This window comes from Lissotriton vulgaris, chromosome 3_1 (assembly GCF_964263255.1).
Source record: "Lissotriton vulgaris chromosome 3_1, aLisVul1.2, whole genome shotgun sequence".
Taxonomy (NCBI): domain Eukaryota; kingdom Metazoa; phylum Chordata; class Amphibia; order Caudata; family Salamandridae; genus Lissotriton; species Lissotriton vulgaris.
In genome coordinates this window covers 1,832,938,447-1,832,962,384 of record NC_141689.1, presented here as the reverse complement: position 1 = coordinate 1,832,962,384, position 23,938 = coordinate 1,832,938,447, and positions in this window count along the sequence as shown.

The window sequence follows — 23,938 nt, the reverse complement described above, 5'->3', positions numbered from 1 at the left end:
AAAACATGTAATGAAGGGGCCTTGCTGCTATGGGCTGATATATCTGATAAGGGGATGGGAGTCTCTAGAAAGATGGTAGGTGCGACACTGTCATTCGTTGTGGCACCACTACTTTTGGGGATATTGACACATTCCCCCTCATTTATTTGCAGTAGCCAGTTGCCACAACTCGGCTTAATAACCTAAAACTATCCGGCCGAAAAATTGTCTCAGGTTGTGCTAGCCTTGAAATTTTAGAAGGGTTCTCGACAGGGTTAGTTGGGAACCTGCACCCTATGGGCCTTCTAATCTTACCAGGGGCCAGCAAGGGGATCCAGTGTGAATGGTTTGTACGTCAGTACCCAAAATTGTCTCCATAACAATTAGTGCCTCTGTCAAAGGCGAGATGTGGGTATGCATTGAAATTCCCAGCTTGCCTTCCCCACAGTTGATTTCCAATTCCCTGTCTCAGGTGCCATCTTAATGGTCGGGGATAGAAATAGCCTAGGTCATGTGTGCTAATTCCACCTTTCCAATGCATAGGATGCTAGCTACATATAAATCTTGCCACTCTGGTGTCCCTGAAGTTGACTAGGATACAATCTCCTTCGCTATTCTTAGCCCTTGATACAACCCAGCTGACTCGTCTAACAAAGATGACATGGCCATCCAAATCTCTCGGGAGGGGCCTCTACTGTCTACTCTGTCAGATTTTAAAGATGGATCATTACTCCGCCTCTCTAGGTTACTATTATTTGGTTTGCCCTTCTGTGCCTGTTCACTGCCGCGAGCCCCCCTGTCCCCTTTAGTCCTCAGTTGATCTATTGTTTTGCTAGCCTTGTTTAATGCTGCTCCTTGGCCCGGGGCAGAACTCGATGGCGCAATTCTGTCTGGGGGGGCAGTTCCTCTTGGGGTCCCTAGGGTGCCATGCTGATTTAAGGGAACGGATTTGCCTGCAGCTGCAGGGGCCGCTAATATGGTTTGTGTCTGTGCGACTGCTACGGGGTTAATTTTGGAATGTAGCTTAATTAGGGCCTTTAAAGAGTAGAAGTTATCCAAGGTCCCCTGCTCAAATCGATCTAATTTTATTGTAAGCTCTTTTAACCTCTCAATCACTGGTAAGATGAGGGATTATAAAAGATCCTCAGTACGGGTAATAAGGGCACTATCCCTCTCAGCATTTGGAGGCGGCATTATACTCGTAGTCATATTAGTAGGCAAGACGGTGCTACCTCTGTCAGGGGTGTTACTTTCATGGATATAAGATTTGTCGAGAGACGTCTCTGTTCTGTCCCACAGGTTTACAACAGCTGGTGCACCTAGGTGCTTGGTTGCATCAGATATGCCCCTAGCTACCTTACTCTGAGTAGCCTTACCCTTCATTGTGCAGTGTTTGGCGGGCACTATCTCACGCTTGCTCCCCTCCTCTAGCCGCTTGCTACTTCTTATAGTTGGACATTCCCTGTCTGAGTGTTTGAGCTTACGCCAGGCCAGCTGCCCTCTGGTTGTAACACTAAGACTAGGGCTACTAGCACTAAACTGCGAACTTGATGCTGAATTAATATTAACTGGCGAGTTAGTGCATCCAGTGAGAATAGGGGCCCCAGTACGGGATGGGGAGTCAGCAATGGCCACATCATGGAAGATCGGAGGGGTCAGGGATAATCTAGCATTTGGAGTCAGAGCTTGTGAGGTTGGGTTTGCCACAATGGGGGCTACATCCTGTGTCCTCAGGGTATAACCGCCACCTGGGAGAGCAGAAAAGGATGGTGCCAATATGGAGTCCTGAGAATTAATAAAAACCATGGATGCATTGGGAAGCAGTAAGGGGGGGGCAGTGCCTACAGGGAGCAAGAGGCGACGCTATGTACTCTCAATCGCATTAACCACCACCCCAATAGTTTGTTGAAGCATTCGATATATAGCTGTGAGGCTAGGAGCAGAGGTTTTCCAAGCTCTTTATGCTTAGGGGCAGGGGGCACGCCTCACCATTCTTTAGCCCTAACAATGGCGAGATAAATATCAGGCTGAGAAATTTTAAATGCAAACGCTATGCAAATAACAGTTGTCACTAAATTTCTCACAACTTGAAGCGCCAATGAGTACGGCTCGCTATGCAGTATGTTATAGCTAGCATTAAGGGCAAGGGAGTGAATTAAAACGACCCTTGATTAAAACAAGAAAATAACAGGTATCAAAGGTGGAAATGCAAAAGCAAAAGCCAGGGGAAGGAGCCCTGCCCTGCCTCTCACGGCCACTAACGCCCAAAAACGGTCCCGCCCTTGTCCCGGGCTTCTCCCGGGATGCTCCTGCACGCTCCCGCGCAGCGGTAGCCTATTTCCAATATATAGAGCGTGCGAGGACCAGTGGACGGGGCTCACAGGGAACGCAGGACCAGGTGTTGTTGATCAGGCAGGGACTCCTGGGAGATTGAGTCCCTGGTGTGTTGCTCTCCGCCGTTCAAGAGTCTCACAGGCATTGTTGCTGGCACCACGATCCTCCAACCCAGGTAAGGCGATATTTCCGGTGGGTGAAGGACGCAGTGGCACCCACGAAGCGGATGCGGCAAGTTGTAGCGCTGATGCGCTAATCCTCTCCTCACGGGCAAGGGCTCCTCTTGAAAAACAAAGCAGTTTCACAAAGTTGCCATTTTGTGGGTAGCTTGCCTCCCTGGCCAGCATCTGCACCTGTAGTCTATCATTGTGCCAGAACCTTAGTGTTGTGAGTTACTTTCAGGCTTACATGGGGCTTCCACCTACAACTATTATTTCATCCTTAGTGTATCAGGACGCCTGGAGGAATCAAGCACCTTGCGCTAGGAGACATAGCCATCCATAGCAGATTCATATTTATGACACACATAGAACCTTTCAATTATCATTTAGCATGGATGAGGAAAAGGACAGAAGAGCAGTAGCACAGACCCTATTTGCTAGGACACCGGGCAAAGGAACTGCTTGTAGCATTATTACCGACAAAGAAACATCATTGAATCACAAACTGAAGAAATTAGAAAAAAATCGAAATGGTGGGAACCATCTCACTTCAAGATTACCTCAACAAGGGAATGGTATCCAGGAGTCTAAGAATCTACACTAATCCCTTTTACAAATCTCCTTATCCACAAATCATAGAAGAATGGACCAATAACTCAGCAAGGAGTTCCAAGAGCATGCTGGAAATCTTGTTCAAATACGCTTGGCAGGATAGAGAAATAATCATGAAGGAGATTAAAACAAAGAATAATTGAATCAAATGAGTGAACAAGAAACTATTACCGAGTTCTTAGAAGAATTGAAGCACTGTAGTAGGAATACAAGGAAGACATTAAGGTCAGAAAACAGAGAAAATTGCACAGGTACTGTGCGGACTACAAAAGTGATCATATTTTGATCTAATGCCACAAATATAAAAATATGTTTGCAACCACAAATTACAGGGACAGCCAATGTGATTTCAGCACCAGGAATGTCAGACATTCAACCGGCCACCTCCAGTGACTGTGACACCAATACTTCTGCCACATCAGGCAGTTCAGCTTCTGGAAATGACTTCATCAGTAAACCAATGACTTTTTTAAACAAGTACCTGCTCCTATGCAGGGCCAGGCAAACAACAACAACACCACCATCAAGGAACAAGACAAGAGGAACCAACCAATGGGGAGGAGGCAGGGGATAAGGCAGGGCAGTTGCAGCAAAAGGAGACTGAAACAAAGGCATGAAAAGAGGGCGAGGAAGGCGGCACATGAGAAACAAATCAGCCAGCCCCAAGCAAGCACTATGATGGATAAAGATATGGTAAACAAACCCATAATAAATCTAACTGATAGAACTCTTACTGATTTAGAGAAAAGAACATTATGTTTGGGTTTGTCATTTTGCACTTATGAACCCTTTCACTACATTGAAAAATGGATTGATCTGTTCAAATTTTATCTGAAACTTAACTAAAAAAGTGGCACAAACTCAAAACCACCACAACCAGAGTGAACAAGGTCAGCCACATATCAGGTCCCCGTAATGAACTCAGGATCAGCAGCATCAGCACCTTACTTACCCTTCACGAATGTGTAAGTGAGGGATGGGCAATAAAAACAATGTGCATAGGGTACTACATGACCTTGATATACCATATGACCAAGCAGCCCACTCCAATTTCAAACCTCATTCTACCTTTCTCCCTAACGTGCCTCATGATGACATTGATGCATTCCAAGATACTGTGACCAAACACCTTATGAGATTTAGACAAAAAGCTGGTTTAAGAAACCAAATAACACACAGCACAATCTCTCTTGTACACAGAAGACAGCCATAAAATCCCTAGCTGAGGACATGAACATTATTATGTGCCCAAACGACAAACAGGGTAATATAGTTCTTCTCAGCAGGCAGATGTATATCAAAGAACCTACCAGTCTACTTAGTTATCACCTTTTTTACACCACCATGAATAGAGAGTGATGCACCAACAGCATAGTGGAAGTGTGGGTTAAACTTACTGATTGGAGGGACAAAGGCATTCTCGAATGGGAGTAATACTGATTCCTCAAACGTGATTATCCCAAATTACCCATTCTATACCCTCTTCTGCAGGTAGACAAGGACAGCAACAACCCCCCCCCCCCCAGGCAGACCCATTGTCTATTCATGAGGCAGTACTCCAGAAAATATCTTGAGGTATGTGGACCACTTTCCCAAAGATCACGTGGTGATCCTCCCATCGTACATCAGAGAAACCAAAGGTTGTTTAGGTAAAATTAATGATATTGATGACTACTTACTAGTTACCCTACAACATCTTCATGTTCGATGGCACCATATACAGGCAGATTCTCAGGACTGCCATGGGGATGTGCTTTGTGCCGAGCTTTGCTAATCTGTCACTGGAGGCATGGGAGAAGGAGACCCCCAATGATAGCGTTTCCTTATTATTTATTTTATTTATTTTATTTATTGCATTTGTATAGCGCAACAGCTACCCTGAGGGTTTCCCGGTGCCTTGGATCTTTGTTACACATGGAGAAAAGGAGGAGAAGCTCTATTGATTGAACAGCATGATTTAATTCCCTTCCGAAACCGAAGGTAACATGGTTCCAGGCGTAAAAAGAGCGGAAGTGAGTTCCACAGTGCAGGGGCAAGATGGGCAAATGAGCGGCCGCCCATCCGAGCCCGGTTGACCCTGGGAACTGTAAATTTTGCCTGGTTCATGGAGCGCAGATTACGGGAGGGTATGTATTTCTGGGCAATCTTGCATAGATATACAGGTGCTTCTCCAGAACTAATCTTAAACATGTAGCTTACTGGCAGATGCATCAAAGTTATGTTTTGCGAGTCCTTAATAGCGAATTTTAAGGAATCGCTATTAAAGACTCACAAAACGGGATGCATGTAGGAATCGCAATATTATTAGCGATTCCTTAAGATTCCTTATTAGCGATTCGGTAATAGCTAATCGCTAATAAGGAATGGCCTTCCCATTCATTGCTATGGGCCTAAAGGCCCATAGGAATGAATGGGAAAGCCATTCCTTATTAGCGATTAGCTATTACCGAATCGCTAATGTTCCGCTATTTCAAGGGTGCCAGGGTGTCCAAAGGACACCCTGTTGCACCCCTGAAATGGACCTGTGCACAAATGTTACACACACACATGCCCTAAGGGCATGTTTGTGCGCAACATGTAACTTTGAATAATGCACAAAAGTGCATTATTCAAAGTTTTAGCAAATTACCACGAAGTTCAACTTCATGGTAATTTGCTCCCCCTATTAGCGAATTCGCTATTTTTTGGGGTTTCATGCATTGCATTTAAGGAATCTCATTTTGGGATTCCTTAAATGCAAGAGCAATTTAAGCAATCGCTATTTAGAAATTCCTTAAATTGCGATTTCTGCATTTGGGATGATGCATCCCAAATACAAAAATACCGGGAGCAAACGGCCAGATTCTGAGAATCTGGCTGTTTGCTCCCGGTAATTTCTTTGATGCATCTGCCTGATAGTGCCTTAAATTTAACTCTGCTGGCGATCTTCAGACAGTGTAGTTTCTTAAGGTGATCTGACATGCTCGTGCGGCCTGGGAGATTGAGGAGCAGTCTTGCAGCAGAGTTCTCGACCACTTGAAATCGGTTCAGAATACTTTTTGTGACTCCTAGATAGAGAACATTACTATAGTCTAATCTCGAGCTGACTAATGCCTGTAATACTGTTCTCTGTGCGTCGTCTGGTAGTTGCCATAACATTTTCCTCAGCCACTTGAGGGATAAAACAGGTTGAGGCTGTTTTGGCTATATGTGCACACATAGACAGCTTAGCGTCAATTATTACTCCTAGGTTGTGAGCAGATTGTACCGCAACCGGGGTTACCCCCATTTCTACTGGCCAGTGAGTCGGGCCCCAGAGATTTTTTTGGTTACCAAAAACGAGCAGCTCAGTTTTTTTCCCCATTCAATTTTAATTTCCTGGACTGAAGCCAGTTCGTTATTCTTAAGAGCCCAGAGCGAAGAGGAGAAATTCCAGATTTGTCTGTGGGTGTGAGGGAGAACACAAGTTGTGTGTCATCCGCGTAGGAATAAATTGTGAGACCCATTTCTTCCGCGATCCTGGCCAATGGAGTGACATAGACATTAAAAAGTAACGGACTTAAAATCGAGCCCTGGGGTACCCCATAAGGGGACTTTTGGACCTCTGATGAATTATTTTTGGAAAAGACCTGAAAGGTCCGATTCAGGTGGAATTGTTCCAGCCATTTCAGTGCTTTTCCTCTAACCCCTATATCTTCCAGCGACTGAATCAAGATAGTGTGGGAGATGGTGTCAAATGCGGCACTCAGGTCTAAAAGAATGAGTGCAGCTGTGCCTCCAGTGTCCAACTCTTGACGGATGACCTCAGTGACCCCCAGTAAGGTGGATTCTGTAGAATGGCCTTTCCTAAAGCCCGATTGAGAATGGTGTAATAAATTGTTGTCATTCACAAAGTCTGTCAACTGCTTGTTCACGTGTTTTTCTAAACTTTTTGAAAAAATTGGTAAAAGGGATATAGGGCGGAAGTTAGAAAAGACCTCCGGGTCGCTATTGGCCTTTTTTAGCAAGGGCATCACCATGGCGTGCTTCCATTCACCAGGTATTGCCGCTTCACTGAGGTAGGCATTTAACAGTGCTCTGATTACTTCAAAGATGGATGAGTCTAGCTGTTTAAAAACATGAGCAGGCATAGGGTCCATGCCGTGAGAACATGGTTCATGGAGCAATCCCTTTGGTCACTTTAGCAAGGGGTAGAGAGATTAGATCAACCATCGATGCCGTCATCATCTGAGGTGAAATTGGCATAAATTGTCCATATTTTCTCCTGGAAGAAATTAGCAATGGAATTACATTGCGTGGAAGACAGAGTAGGAGGTTCAGTTTGGGCTGCTGCCCCAGCTAAATTCTTTAGAGTTTTAAAGAGAGTCCCTGAATGATTTTGTGCTCCTAGGATGGTATTTTTGGTGAAATCGCCCTTGGCGATTTTACAGGACAGATGATACATATTTAATGCATGTTTATATATTTCTTTTTTAGCAGGATTATAATCTCTTCTCCACAGTCTCTCTAGTTGTTTACACTGACTTTTTTCTTCTCTCAATTTATCTGTGAACCAAGGGACCGGGGGATTGCATGATTTGTGCTTGCTTAAGGTCAGGAGAATGATAGTTTGTGTGGCACTAGATGGCCAACAATTGATCATCTTATGGTCACTAATTGTGATCTTCTCAAGATCAAAGCAAGGGCTGGATCTAATTAGTTGTTCATCAAGATCCTTTATATGGAGTTTTTGCCAATTTCTAAACCATACCTCAGATTTTGCAAGGACTTTATGAGCGGTTTCCCAGATGTAAAATTTGGTGCGAAAGTGGTGAGACCACGGGATTGGCAGTGCAGGCTCGCACTTTATGCGATCGAAGTTTGCAAAGAGTTTACCCGAGGTAGAGCAGGTAGACTTATGGCTTGGGTACATAGAAAACCTGTTTATTATCTTGAGGGGTACTGCAGCTGATGCTGCCAAGTTCATAGAAAAACTGAACTGCAACAACCACAATCTGACCCTCACCAGCAGCATGAGCAACAAACTGTTGATTTTCTTCACGTTAAGGTTGAGATTGTCAACAATATGGTGCATACTCACCTTTACAGCCAAGCCACAGCAGGTTCAAGGTTCAAGGTTTAAAGACACTTTCTTTGGATAACGTCGTATCCATAAAAGCACAAAGACACAACAAACAAGGTAAAAATTTGCAAATTAGAGAGTCACAATAAAACCATAGCAACATAAAGCAACAATAAGCCACAGCAGGCAATAGTTTACTACACACCATGAGCAGTCACCCCGACAAACTCAAATAGAGTATCCCAGAAGGGGAACTCCTCAGGGCTGGACGCAACTGCTATAGAGAAGAATTTTTCCTTGCTGAAAAAGAGATCATTATCTGGAGGTTCACTGAACGAGGATATACCCTACATGGGTCCTCAATAAGGCCCTGGAAAAAGATAGCCTAGTTAACAGGGCATCCACCTTAATTGACAAAACTGTTGACACCATCGCCATGAGTGAGGACATGACCAGGGTCATTCTCACATTTAACAGTAATTCTAATGACATACAGCAGATCCACATAAAAAACTGGGAACTCCTGACCAATGACCCTGTGATTGGACGTTCTATCCCCAACAGACCCAGAGTCACCTACAGAAGAGGACATCCTGGTACACAGCGTCATAATGACCAGTGAGCAAACCATGGGACAGACTGTCCAGCGCAGTAGCTGCATGAGGAAAGAATATTCCACCCTCAAGGGCAACATTGACAAAAAAATCTTCAGTTTTTTACTTGAAGTTCATCCTCTGTTGTTTATATCTTAGAATGTTCATGTAACTTGAGATACGTTGGCAGTACAACCTTTATAGTGAAGAAGAGGATACTTGAACACATGAGGGCTAATACTAACAAAGATCACCATTACCCAATAGATAGGCATTTTGAAACCCACCATTTCTCTGATAGCTCTAAGCTGAGATATTATGCAATAGAACAGATTTACCCCACTTCCAGAAGTGGCAACAGGACACTCAAGCTTAGGAAGAGAGAATCTAGGCACATCATTGACCTCCAAACAAGATATCCGTGTGGCCACAACATGGATAAGGAAATAGGCATACATTTACAGGAGAAGTAGAGTATGTGATACATGATGTCCTCACTTGTTTGTGTGATAGTCTTCCCGTAAATTGATTGCAAAAATCTTACAGTGAGTAAGAATAACCCGGGGCACTCTTAGGCACAATGTGTGCAGTATATGAGTAAATGCAAGTAATCCAAGGTAGAGTATATAGTTTACTCAATGCATGTAGCAAGTTTTTTACATAATTGTCCAATATTCCATCATATTAACATCATATGGTGAAATTATAGAAGCATATCCATCATTAGTTGTCCATGGTAGATATATAAATCACTATTCCACAATATGTTAAATCCCCGATGCATTTCGCACTGGAAAGCGCTTCTTCAGGGGGTCTAGAAAGGTAAAAGGTACATATTATATCACAGGAGCCAGAAGTGCAAAGAAATAAATGAGATGAAAGTGATAGTCGTACGTGAAGTTAGATCATAACTAATGGGGAGGTGCATATTACAATAAGAATGAGGATGGGAGTCATGAGTGCAAATAACCTGAAAAGAGTGAGTGGTGGGGCAGAATCTAATTATACTAGTGTCGATTGGAAAGTGGGTACACGTGTAAGGAATGGGTCAAGTGTGAGATTAATGAAGGTTATATAAATTGGAGCGTGCAATGTTAGTAGAAAGGTGATACACAGTCCAATAATAATCATAGGAAAAAAATTGGTTGTAACAAGGAAACCAATAGCCACGATAGAAACAATAGCCGTGATAGAGCCAAAGGTCCCATGTAAGTTAGCCAAACCAGATGCCCAACCGGCAAATGTGCAAAGATAGTACGGTTAACACGAACTAGACAAGTCCTCACCCGGTAACTGCGGAAAGAAGGTGCATCGGTAAAACCGTAAGGCGGAGAAAGCCAGGTCCCGGCTGTCCGTGAACCCGGAAGACGCCGCGCATGCGTGGTGCATAGGAATATTCCCAAAGAAAGATATGCATAGGAGAAAGACTGTCCGTATGTAAACCGCTTTGTGCGTCGCAGAAGAAGACAGCATGTGAAGCGCCCAAAGGTTGTAAATTAAAATAGAAGTTGTTGCAAGAAAGTGGGTTTATGTACTGGCATGGGTGTGAAATAAGAGAAAGATGAAGAATAAAAAATAAAGAAATGAATAAGAAGACCCCATGAAGAAGTGCTTTCCAGCGCAAAATGCATCGGGGATTTAACATATTGTGGAATAGTGATTTATATATCTACCATGGACAACTAATGATGGATATGCTTCTATAATTTCACCATATGATGTTAATATGATGGAATATTGGACAATTATGTAAAAAACTTGCTACATGCATTGAGTAAACTATATACTCTACCTTGGATTACTTGCATTTACTTATATACTGCACACATTGTGCCTAAGAGTGCCCCGGGTTATTCTTACTCACTGTAAGATTTTTGCAATCACTTGGTTACCAGCACCTCAGGATCCAAGAGGTGAACACCCGGAGTACGTATAAGATACATACTTTGGTTCTACCCATTGAATACCCTAACTACATTGGAGTGCTGCGGTCATCCTCACACTTTGTATTATTTCCCTCTGGCTCACACCGCATTTGCACCCACAATCATTCTACAAACATGTCATACGCAGACATTGCAAACTTGACCAACAACAAGGCAGATACTTTTGAATTTACCATCAAGATACCGACAGGATATACTCATTGATCCAAGAGCCAGACTATATTGCTTCAAGTACCAGTTCAGCGCAAGCTAACATTCGTCAACTACTATTCACAGCCAAACGAGAGATCAATCAGAGACTTCATGCCTCGACACTTATTAGATATCACCGTGTCCAGCGCATTCCCAGAGGTTTGCGAATCCCTCTAAAATCATTATTATGCAAAAACAATCCACGTTTCACGGAAAAATGGTATGGAATACTAAATAAGTGCTCACTTGACCTTATCCTTTTAATAGTCGAAGAGCTATCCAAACTCTTAGAAGAACTTGAAAACGAGGTCAAACAACTAAAACATGAATTAAGTCAAAAAATGACACCAGAAGAACTAGCAACTACATTAGAGGACATCAACAACCAACTGGATAAATACATAAAGGAATTTAATAAAAGAAAACTGAGAAAATTTAAACGCGACACCGTCGACTACAAGCTAGGTGAAGTGTACAACTGGGCCGAAATCTATGCGACTAGAAGACAAAATCGTAATCAACCAAATAGATCAACAGACGGCGAAACATCGTCTTCAGAAGACCCTACCCTCACAATGCCTCCACGAGGCAGACCAAGGCAACAACCTGTACCCTCAGATAGTAGAACATCAGAACAACCTACCACCTCTAAAAGTACTACCGAATCAAGAAATACCTCTCAAACTACCACCACCGCAGAGCCTTTTTTAGAGGTAGGCCCCGAACCAATAGACGATCGAGGAGATGTAAACAACAGAGACAAGTTGCTTCCACCAGCCAAATCGACCAGAAGCCACAGAATTTAGTGGTCAACATCTCGCAAATTCCTTTAACTAAGGCACAAGAACAAGTCTTACAAAAAGGTATGAACTTTGTCCTCACCTACCAAACTAATGAATTAGATATTTCTATATCATTCTATAAATTCATGAGAACACTACGCTTGAGAAATTTTTTCGACAATATATGTGAACCACAAAATACTGATGACAAAGACACCCTGATGGGCTTACGTCCTCCCAGCAATTTTATGGCTCCTATCAGTCATAAGGTCCTTGATGTATTTGAACGTGCGGTTCAACAAGACTTACACACGCTTTTTAGTACCAGAAAAAACAACCAAAGTAATCTAACGATTCAAGAGAGACACGCTCTCAGACAAATTGCTAACAATCAGTCACTTATGATATGCAAAGCGGATAAAGGTGGAGCTATCGTAGTATAGGACTCTATATACTACCTTAATTGCCTTAAAGAACACCTACAAAATTCTGACTTATACATGTTGATGAACTCTGATCCCACCACCACTTTCAAAGAAACACTCACCAAGATTGTGAACACAGCAGTGTCCTCCAACACGATCACTGACAGACACAGAAGATTTCTAATTAAAAACTACCCGCAGGTACCATATATTTATCTTGTACCTAAGATTCACAAAAATTTGAGACAACCGCCATTCAGACCTATTGTCAGTACCACCAATTCTATACATGCACCCACTGGAGCCTATATCGATAAACATCTACAAGCCAGTGTCAAGGGTATGAGTACGTATATTCAAGACACTACAGACTTTTTAAATAAACTACAAAACATTGGGATTCCTACTGATCAAACTATCATCTTGTTTACCATCGACGTCAACGCGTTGTACACTTCAATTCCCCACAACTTGGGGTTGGAAGCATTGGAGACAGCCTTAGTGCAAACAGACAAACCTTTGAAACTTCAGGTTTTCATAATGGAATTGATGCAATTTGTTCTACACCACAGCTATTTCAAAACCAGTGACAATCAATACTATCTTCAACTGTCTGGAGTAGCTATGGGCAACTGTGCTGCTCCAGCGTATGCTAATCTTTTCATGTACTCATTCAAAAAACAATATATTCTTCAAAATTCCCTATGGCAACCTTTCTTGCATGCTTATTTCCGATACATTGACGACATTTTCCTCGTTTGGCAGGGCAACGAGGTCCAACTCCTGGCTGCAATCAATGAACTCAACACGGTGAATGAACAGATTCAATTCACTCACACATTAAGCAAGACGGAAATTTTGTTCCTGGATGTACTCATCAAAGTATGTGACAACCGATTCATAAACTCAATCTACACTAAAACAACAGACCGTAACAACTACCTGCATCACAAAAGCTTTCACCAACCCAGCCTTAAGCATCATTTACCTTACTCTCAACTACTAAGAGCCAAACGCATCGCATCGACAGAAGAATTGTACAAGGAAAATAGCTCCAAAATTATCGACAAGTTCCACCAGCGTGGTTATCCGAAAATTATCACACTCAGTGCCGAAGACAGAGCGAAACTAAAAAATTGTGAAGATCTACTAAAACCCGCATGCAAAGTTCAACATCAAGATACTCGACCTGTCTTTGTATCCAAATACTCCACTCATTCTCGTCAAATCAAAGAGGTGATTTGCAAACACTGGACACTACTACAATCAGAAATGGACTTCAACCATATCTTTGAGAGGCCCCCTATTTTTGCATACCAACATACTAAGACCATACAAGCTCTAATTAAACAACCAACAACTGTAACCAACACCACTTTTAAGGGAACAATTCCGTGCCACAATTACAGCCACTGCAATAGCATAATACTTGGATCTAAAATGACTCATCCAACCCAAGGAACTCCAATCAATCTTCAAGTCAATGCTACTTGCGACACAAGCAATGTAGTATACATGATCAAATGTCCATGCGGTTTACCGTATGTGGGCAAAACTGAGCGAAAAATCAAAGTAAGGTTGAACGAACACCGGAGCAATATCCGCACAAAAAATTTGAAGTCAAACATTGCTGCACACTTTATACAACAGTCACATAATCCCAGTCAAATTCGGTTTTTAATTTTGGAAACTATTGAAAAAAAGCCTCACAAAGAAAATAACAAACACCTTCTTCAACGCGAATTATATTGGATATATCGCTTGCAGGCTACACAGCCAAAAGGATTAAATGAAAGACTAGAATTTAGTTGTCACTTGTGAACTTCTGGCAGTTGTATACCATATCCAGTTTGTCTTTTTTGATCTCTCTCACTGCTGTGACCAATATGTTTTTGACTATCTAGTTTCGCCCTATCACACACTGTGCTTACACTTATTTTATTTATTATATTTCGTGTATTGCCTCTTATGTGTGTAACGTTACACCTTTCTCATATTTCTTGTCACACTCTAGACTTGATTTGATTACTGTATTGTTTTCATACTACACATTTTCATATTTCTTATTCATTTCATTGTTTTTTATTCTTCATCTTTCTCTTATTTCACACCCACGCCATTACATAAACCTACTTTCTTGTAACAACTTCTATTTTAATTTACAACCTTTGGGCGCTTCACATGCTGTCTTCTTCTGCGACGCACAAAGCGGTTTACATACGGAAAGTCTTTCTCCTATGCTTATCTTTCTTTGGGAATATTCCTATGCACCACGCATGCGCGGCGTCTTCCGGGTTCACGGACAGCCGGGACCTGGCTTTCTCCGCCTTACGGTTTTACCGATGCACCTTCTTTCCGCAGTTACCGGGTGAGGACTTGTCTAGTTCGTGTTAACCGTACTATCTTTGCACATTTGCCGGTTGGGCATCTGGTTTGGCTAACTTACATGGGACGTTTGGCTCTATAACGGCTATTGTTTCTATCGGGCTATTGGTTTCCTCGTTACGACCAATTTTTTCTGTATGATTATTATTGGACTGTGTATCACCTTTCTACTAACATTGCACGCTCCAATTTATATAACCTTCATTAATCTCACACTTGACCCATTCCTTACACGTGTACCCGCTTTCCAATCGACACTAGTATAATTAGACTCTGCCCCACCACTCACTCTTTTCCGGTTATTTGCACTCATGACTCCCATCCTCATTCTTATTGTAATATGCACCTCCCCATTAGCTATGATCTAACTTCACGTACGACTATCACTTTCATCTCATTTATTTCTTTGCACTTCTGGCTCCTGTGATCTAGTATCGTTACAAATATGTACCTTTTACCTTTCTAGACCCCCTGAAGAAGCGCTTTCCAGCGTGAAATGCATCGGGGATTTAACATATTGTGGAATAGTGATTTATATATCTACCATGGACAACTAATGATGGATATGCTTCTATAATTTCACCATATGATGTTAATGTGATGGAATATTGGACAATTATGTAAATAACTTGCTACATGCATTGAGTAAACTATATACTCTACCTTGGATTACTTGCATTTACTTATATACTGCATACATTGTGCCTTAGAGTGCCCCGGGTTATTCTTACTCACTGTAAGATTTTTGCAATCAATTGGCTACCAGCACCTCAGGATCCAGGAGGTGAACACCCGGAGTACCTTTAAGATACATACTTTGGTTCTACCCATTGAATACCCTAACTACATTGGAGTGCTGCGGTCATCCTCACACTTTGTATAGTCTTCCCTAGCCTTCAGATGTGAGATTCTCTCATCTGATTTTGTATTCCCTATTTCCTGTACTGCTTTTCTTCTCTCTGTCCTTAGTACTTCCTGTTCTTGTTTCTTTTTTTTGTAGAGAAGTTGGAGAATGATCGTATCACATTTTTAATAAGAGTGTATAAGAGTGAACTTTAAGAAATTCCTCTAAAATCAGCCGAACTATGAATTCCGATTTACTCACCTGGTATCAGGAGAGACCTCTGTGCTGCATCTTTCAGCCCAGTACTGATCCTGAAAAGTAATTTTAACTGTACTTACCGGTAACATGAATTTCCTTCCATAGGATATCATTGCCTGCTATATAATATATATATATACATTTAAAAAAAATATAAAATAAAAAAAATATTACAATTTCAATATTTTTAAAAACATTTTTTCAATTTATATTAAAAATATATAATGTAGTTTAAAAAATAAAATATCTAAAAATAAATACTTTAAAACAATGTAGTAAATCTGTATAAAAAATATAACAATTAATACATTTAAAAATGATCAATTACAAAACCTTTGAAATTCATTGAAAAAAAACATAGGTGTCAGCCACGTTATAGTTATGAATTAGCATTTAAAAAACCTTAGAAGTTCACTGAAAAAACCATAGATTTCACATATGTTATAGTTAGCTGGACATTTCACTCATACAAAACCATTGACATTCCCCTGTTATAGTTAGTTCAGCTAACTATAACTCGCACGCCCGCAATGCACTGCTGATGACGTAACATATTACATCACTCATGACATGGTCAGTGACATCACTGATGACATGACATCTCAAATGACATCACTGATGACATCATCCTTATGAAAGAGTGCCAGACCTCCTCTCACCCTAATATAACCTTTGACACACACATTCAAAAATAGAAACCAGTCACAACAACCTATTAGGTAATTCCAACATCTACATACACATCCACTCATTCACCAACAGTTCTATATAGTCACTCATGCATGTACTAACTCATCATATGTACTCATACACCTATACATCTTGTTACACACCGATACTCATCCATAGAGTTACTCACACACATACTCACACATGCAAATAAACATCCATTAACGTGCATATAAAGCTATACACACACCACTACACTTATTTCTACAGAAACGTACACATACTTACTCTCTTAAACAATCACTTATAGAAACACATACTTATTTATACAGGAACTCTCCCAATCTCTCACATATACTCACTTATATATTTGATACGGTGGACCACGAAATTCTAACCCACCGTCTCGCCAGACTGGGTGTAACAGGAATGGCCCTGAAATGGCTTAAATCATTTCTGAATAACCTCTCTTTCAGAATCTGGGAAGGTGGTGTACTGTCTAAATCTACCCCCTCCAGTGTGGAGTCCCTCAGGGCTCTTCTTTGAGCCCTACTTTGTTTAACATATATATGGCCCCACTGGAGGAGGTGGTGGCTCCGTTTGGGGTCAAAACAGTCACCTACGTGGACGACACCCAACTTGTCGTCTCGCTAACCCAACAAGAGGGATGTCTGTATAACCTCTCCGTCTGCCTTGCCGGAATTTTCTCCTGGATGTCCAGTTCACGGCTCAAACTAAATGAAGCAAAAACGGAGATCATGCTCTTGGGTCATCACTTTACATCTCTCCCCAAAGCTGCCTGGCCCCCCTGCTTGGGTGAGTTGCCCATACCGAAGGATAAAATTAAAAGCTAAAAGCTTAAGGGTGTGGTTTGAGCCCGACCTAACTTTTAAAACGCAGGCACAGAAAGTTGCAGGCATTTGTTTTGGCCTACTACGATCAGTACGGAAAGTTCTCCCTCTCCTGCCTTCCCAGGCAAGGACACTACAGATTCAGGGGTTAATATTATCCAGACTGGATTATAGTAACGCCCTGCTTTTAGCAGCTCCTGAAGCTACCATCAATATCCTACAACGGGTGCAGAATGCTGCAGCCAGGATGCTTGCGGGTGCCTCAAGAAGATCTTCGGCTAGACTGGTCTTGAGAGCACTTCACTGGCTGCCAATACGTGAAAGAGTCATCTTTAAATCGCTATGCATCACCCATAAGGCTCTTCAGGGTAAAGGACCTCCTGTCCTCAGGAGCCTGATCTGCCCCTATAAATCATCTCGGGCTCTCCGGTCGGACCTTGGAAACCTAGCCAAGGTTCCCAGAGTTAGGAAGGTACGCACAAGGGGTCGCCGCTTCTCTGTAAATGCGGCAAAAACTGGAACTCTATCCCCAGTCGGATTCGTACCGAACCCTGCTATTTTAAGTTTCGAAAGGCCCTTAAAACATTTCTTTTTCCCAAGGACTCCTAAATATCGGTACCCTCTTCAGTTTGTTCTCTGTTCTATTTTGTTAGAGCTGGGACGCTTTGGGCAGCCATGCACTTTATAAATCAAATTTAATTTAATTTCATTCATTTCATTTCATTTCATATACATCAATACTCACATATACTAGTTTAAAACATATGTATTTACTCATAAAGATACTGTTGAGACAGTCATTCACTCACTAACACACCCATACACACACTCATCCACCCATACAGTCCTGCACACATGCTGTCTTCAAAACACATACAGACAGTGAGTCAGTCATTCATGCATCTGTGCGCTAAGTATTACCCCCCACCAAACCATACAGACACTCATTCTGATACTCAAAAAACCAACTAATAACCCATATAGACACTCCTGTAGCTACTCACCAGCCCATGCAGCCACTTATACAGAAAGTGAGACACTGATACAGATATTTAAATATTTAAACATTACTCGCTAGTACATGTATTCACTAAGATATACTTAATAAGTCAGTTATACAATCAATTTTACAAAAAAAAACATTCATTTGGAATTTAGAATAAATTTAGATTTATTCTTCCATCGACCTTTAGATATACATATATAAAAAGTATTTATTTTTCAGAAAGACACACATTTACTGGATGATGTCATCACTGATGTCATTTGAGATGTCATCAGTGATGTCACTGACCAAGTCATGAGTGATGTAATATGTGATGTCATCAGCAGTGCATTGCGGCCACGCGAGTTATAGTTAGCTGAACTAATTATAACGGGGGAATTTCAATGGTTTTGTATGAGTGAAATGTCCAGCTAACTATAAAATGTGTGAAACCTGTGTTTTTTTCAGTAAATTTCTAAGGTTTTTTAAATGCTAATTCCTAACTATAACGTGGCTGAAACCTATTTTTTTCAGTGAATATAAATATATATATATATATATATATATATATATATATATATATATATATATATATATATATATATATATATATATATATATATATATATATATATATATATATATATATATATATACATATATCGTACTTATAGTTAGGACCTAGTTTCCATAGGAAATCCGCAACATTCTATTTGAAATAACTTTGGCGCCGGTCAATGAATCTTCGGGAAATTCTTCAAGAAGTTGGCCGGCTCCACTCCGCTCCTTTCCTGAAAGTTAGGGGGTGATTTGTCAAGCAGGGGCCGAGAAAAAAGGGGTGTCCCAAAACGTGTTTTCCCCATGCAATTATCCATAGGGACTTTTCAGACGGGCTACAGCCCGATCTGTTGAACGGAATTCCACCAAATTTGGCAGAGAGGTAGAGTTTTGGTTCGCAGATGACGCTTTTTGTTAAATGGTGTAAATCCGTGCAGTAGTGCCTGAGAAAATCAAAAGTAAAATCATAGATATATCTATGGACAAAGTACCATCGTGGATTATACGCGTACCCATACGAGCACGAGCTGCATGCTAATTGGCTGTCAACTGTATGTCAACACTCCAAACCAGGAAGTGTTGGCAGACATTTTGTGCCTCAGTAGAACCGAGGCACAAGAAAACTGAAAAACAAGTGTGCAAAAGACGCAAAGGGGGCAGGGTAGGTAAACTGCTCTCTCTTTCAAATAGGAAAGCAGATTGCTTTTCCTCAAGGGGAGCTGCATGTTAGCTGCTCTCCCTGAGGAAATGCAATGCCCGCTCCTGAAGGACGTGGGAAGCCGGGTGGGACCGTGGGGGCATGGGGCTCCCACTACGGTCCCCAATGTTTTATGTAAGCCCCGGGGGACGGGGATAATAAAGATTAGTGATTGGGGCTATTTTCTTTTTAATGGTAAAATGGTATGCTCTCCAAAGCCCAGGGGACCACCACTGCCCGGGGCTTTATGTATTGTGGGAGGGCCGGATTTCGTAGTGTCCCGGGGTGCCCATCCCGCCGTCCCATAGGAAGCAAATATGTTTTCTCTTTCAAAATTTAAATCAGATTGCATTTGCAGATGGGGAGCTGCATGTTAGTAGTTCCTGCTGTGGAAAGGTAATGGCTTCTCCCAAATGCTTAGAAGTAGTGCACCAAAGGTGCTGCAGTTGCGCACCCTACAGATTATAAGTCATGCATCCAGGACGTGCACGACAGGGGGCCGCACTGAGCTGGGTGCGCAACTTTTACTTTTTCCGTTAAAAAATAGCCCGTATCAGAATTTTCTAATATTCCTGGGGGTTGTATCCCCCGGGTCTTATCAAAAAATATTGGGGAGCCACTATGCATTCTTCAGGAGCCGGCATTGCTTTTACACATGGGGAGATGCTAACTTGCATGTGGAAATGCAATCTTGCTTGGATTTTGACAGTAAGAACAGATTTTACTGCTCTGTCTTTCGAAATGCATACTAAGGGCCATATTATCAAGAAAGGGTGATACATTATCGCCGCTTTTATCGGCAGGAAACTGCCAGAACACCAGAACCTGGGATTCTATGGGAATTCACAATGGCATATTATCAAGCCCATTATCGCCACTTTAGCTGCAGTTTCCTGCTGATAAAAGTGGTGATAATGTATTGCCCTTTCTTGATAGTATGCCCCAAGTTTGCTATGGGAGGGCGGGAGCAGGAAGACTTCTGTCTTCTCATAGCAAAAAGAGGTGTCCCGGGGGTAGGCACCCCGGGACACTGGAGGATCCGGCTCTGCGCGTGGCCACGCAGCCTCGAAACACAATACAGAAACTCTCCGGGGGGTGTTTGTTCCCGGGGTTTGAGAGGCGTCATTGAGGCCCAAACACTTTTATTTTCATAGGAGGGCCTTGGTCGCGAAAGTGGAGCAAGGGGGTTGCAAATCTGGTACAGTATTTTGTTTTACTTTGCTTTCTTTTCTGTCTTGTAGTGGATCCAGGGTGAATATAACGGTTTTTGTACAGCCATTACCTTTCAATACTACCCCCAAACAGCTTTCTGCCTGTTACCATAGTAACAGTTCATGGAACACTTACATGAGCACATAAGTTTGAAGTTCACCACACTATGTTGGTAATTGAAAAAAGTTACTGTTGTGGGGTTTTAAAACTTTTCTCATTGGAAGCGTTAGTCGTAGCTATAGACTCTGGTACAGATCTGGTAAATAGTCTCAGAATTATACTTCAAATTATAAATATCAATTCTATTGGGGATTACTACCCCCCCAAAAAAAAGACATATATACTTTTTTTATGAACTTTTATTAAAACAACAATAAATAACTGGAAACGTAACTTAAAGATAACAATACAATAAGGAACGCGAAACATAACTTTAATAAAAAAATATAATAAACAAAATGTGATGTGTACTCCAATAGAAGTTCGATAGGTAATCTGCAAAACAAAAAAGAAAATTTGTGTTTAAAATTAGATCGATGTGACTAAATAAGGTCAAACATTACAAGTCAAGGTAACACTTGGCGATATTTTCTTATTTTTATGTCTGCAGTGTGCCTGATAAATTTCACTTGCCTTATAGGTCCGCGTTCAAGCGGTGTCTGTATGGATGTGCCTACTGCGTTCGATTTAAATTACAGATCAACAGTTCTTTAAAATGATTCAGAGATGAGACAGAATTAGGTAAGAGATCAAGTTATTATGCAGGAGAATATTCTTTAGGGCTTATTTACAAGAGTCTTGCGCCACTTCTGTGTTACTTTTTTCTTGTTGAAAGTGACTCAAAAGTGGTGCAAGGGGCTTGTAAATAAGCTCTTTTATTTCTAATGTATTTAATCGGAGGTATTGTATATCTAGGCCGCTCTGCTTAAACACTGTGGCTAACAGAGTTCACATCTTGAAGTCACCTAACGTTCCACACGGCGGAGGGGACAGCAACGTCCATAACTTTAAAAGAGAAAGAGAAACGATGTGAGAGAGAGTGAGAAAGAGGAAGAGAGAGAAAAACGACATTAAAACGTAGGAGAGAGAAAGTTTTAGATGGAGCTGTTAATACTGTTCGTCAGACTGTTGTAACCTATCTATTCTCACTGCTCGGAGGTAATTGCATATTTCTATGCAGTGAATGTGCTGGACACTACCCACTCTCTCCTTTCACAGATAACTTGTTATTGTTTCGGAAACAAGCTTCTTTGCTCACCTAGTGACATTGGCGCGATTCAAAGAGGGTGCACTACGTGTCGAAGCAGGCTTCACTGTGGCCAACAGAGTTCACTACTTGTACTCAGCTAATGTTGTGCACGGCAGAGTCGACAGCAGCGTCCATAACTTTAAAAGAGAAAGAGGACTGATGTGAGAGAAAGTGAGAAAGAGAAAGAGAGAAAAAACGACATTAAAACTTGGGAGAGAGAAAGTTATAGATGGAGCAGTTAATACTGGAGAAAATACTCGTAGCTCCCCTTTTTCCTCCTTTGTGTGTCCAAGCTCATAGTGCACCCTCTACTTTAGTGATCTGAAAGATAGTATAAAAAGTTAGTAATAGTATAGTCCCACTTTCTCCTTTCACTGATGACTTGTCGTTGTTTCGGAAACAAGCTTCTTTGCTCACCTTGTGCCATTGGCGTGATTCAAAGAGGGTGCACTACGTGTCGAAGCAGCTGTCTTAGAAGTTGTTACGATGGCCATGAATTATCACAGAATCCTCAAACATTGAGTTTTAGAGGTGTTGGGGGGACGCCAATTTGTGAAACACAACCTGTAAGATAAAAAGAAGGTTAACATTGTGTGTCATTTTTTTTATCAAAGGAGAGAAGAGTGACTATAAAGAATATTCACAGCTCAACTTTCTGTCACCAGTGTGTTTTTCACCACATGCTAGGACATAATTCGCCTTGAAGCTCTACATCTAAAAGATAGTAAAACAAAAGGATGTTATGATTGGTAATTGTTGTTTTCTTAATGTGGAGTTGGATAACATCCCCCTTTTAGATACGTTCTTTCTCACATTTTAAATAAGTATTTGTATAGTTTATATTCCGGACATTTGAGCAATTATAAAAACGTTCCTGCTATTGGAAAAAAAATATATACATGTAATTTCATACGCTATATAGGACTGCATTTTTCTAAATAGTTGCGCCGCTTATTTGTATCCAGTCTGCTACTGCCCTTCGACTCCCTCCGATGCGTACCCAAGCCTCACTGCTCACCTTTTCGTGGACAGGACACCTTTTGCATCATGTAGTCCTGATCTGCCACAAAGAAGTCTCATATATGGTGCCAAGTCTTGATATCTGTATGGCTAACGACATACTCATGCTCCCATCATCATCATCACAGGTTCTTCACCTGCTCAGTGCTTCAGGTACAACTATCTCAGTGACCAAAGAGGCCACGCATGTGGTAGTGGGCCCACTTTATCGGTAGTTTGGGCCTGCATGAAGCGTGCAAACCAATAGGATGGGCCATCACAGCGCTTGCGATGGGAGCAACTCTAAAATGGTGTGCACCCCGTCTTTTTTATTGGTAGGGTCACGTGTGTAGTGACGTGTGTGCTGGATGGGTGTGTTGTGGGTGTATACCAGCCATGAGGGAGTGTGTGTGCCGATCTGACAACTAGACCTGGAACTAAGAAATCAGTACAATGGAAATCTGGGCCAAGTAGTGTTGTTGTGTTTTTTTGGTAGCGTAAGCGGAGTGGGCTGTACTAACGTATTCATTATCGCTCAATTTACCAACACCCCCGGGGCTTTTAAATGTTGGGAGGGGGGCCGCGTGGCTCCGGGACACTGCAGGAGCTGGCCATGGGGCGTGGCAGTCTCCAGGGCCTATGAGGGCTCTAGGCATAGGGTCTGCTCACACAATATACTAAAAAAGAAGAGAAAGTGATGAGAGATGATTTGTGACAATTTAGGCTTGAGAGCCTGGATAACAATTAAATCAGGTCTGGCAGTGAAGTGCGTACTTATTCTGTAAGAAGCCTTTCGGGGTCTTGCGAAAGCAAGTCATCTTTAATAATTGCCTCTCATTGCGCGTACTTGCAAGGATATCTGATTTGCTTGTATGTTAAAAACAGATACTTTCAACACCTCTTTTTGATTGGTTGTGAAGCATTGTAAGAAGACGTATTAGCGACCGGTCCCTTTCCTTGAGCAGATTTTGAAGATCATTTGATTGGCTCTTGTGTGGTTACGTCTACTTTCTTGATGCTAATTTTGATTGGCTTTTTTTTTCTATGTGACGTTACGATATACACTCACCATGTATGTAGCCTATTTTGTGACGCTCTTTATTTTACAATGTGTTTAAAAAACTAGTTGTGGTAAGGTGTTTTTAACTTAAACTGTGTACTCTGCT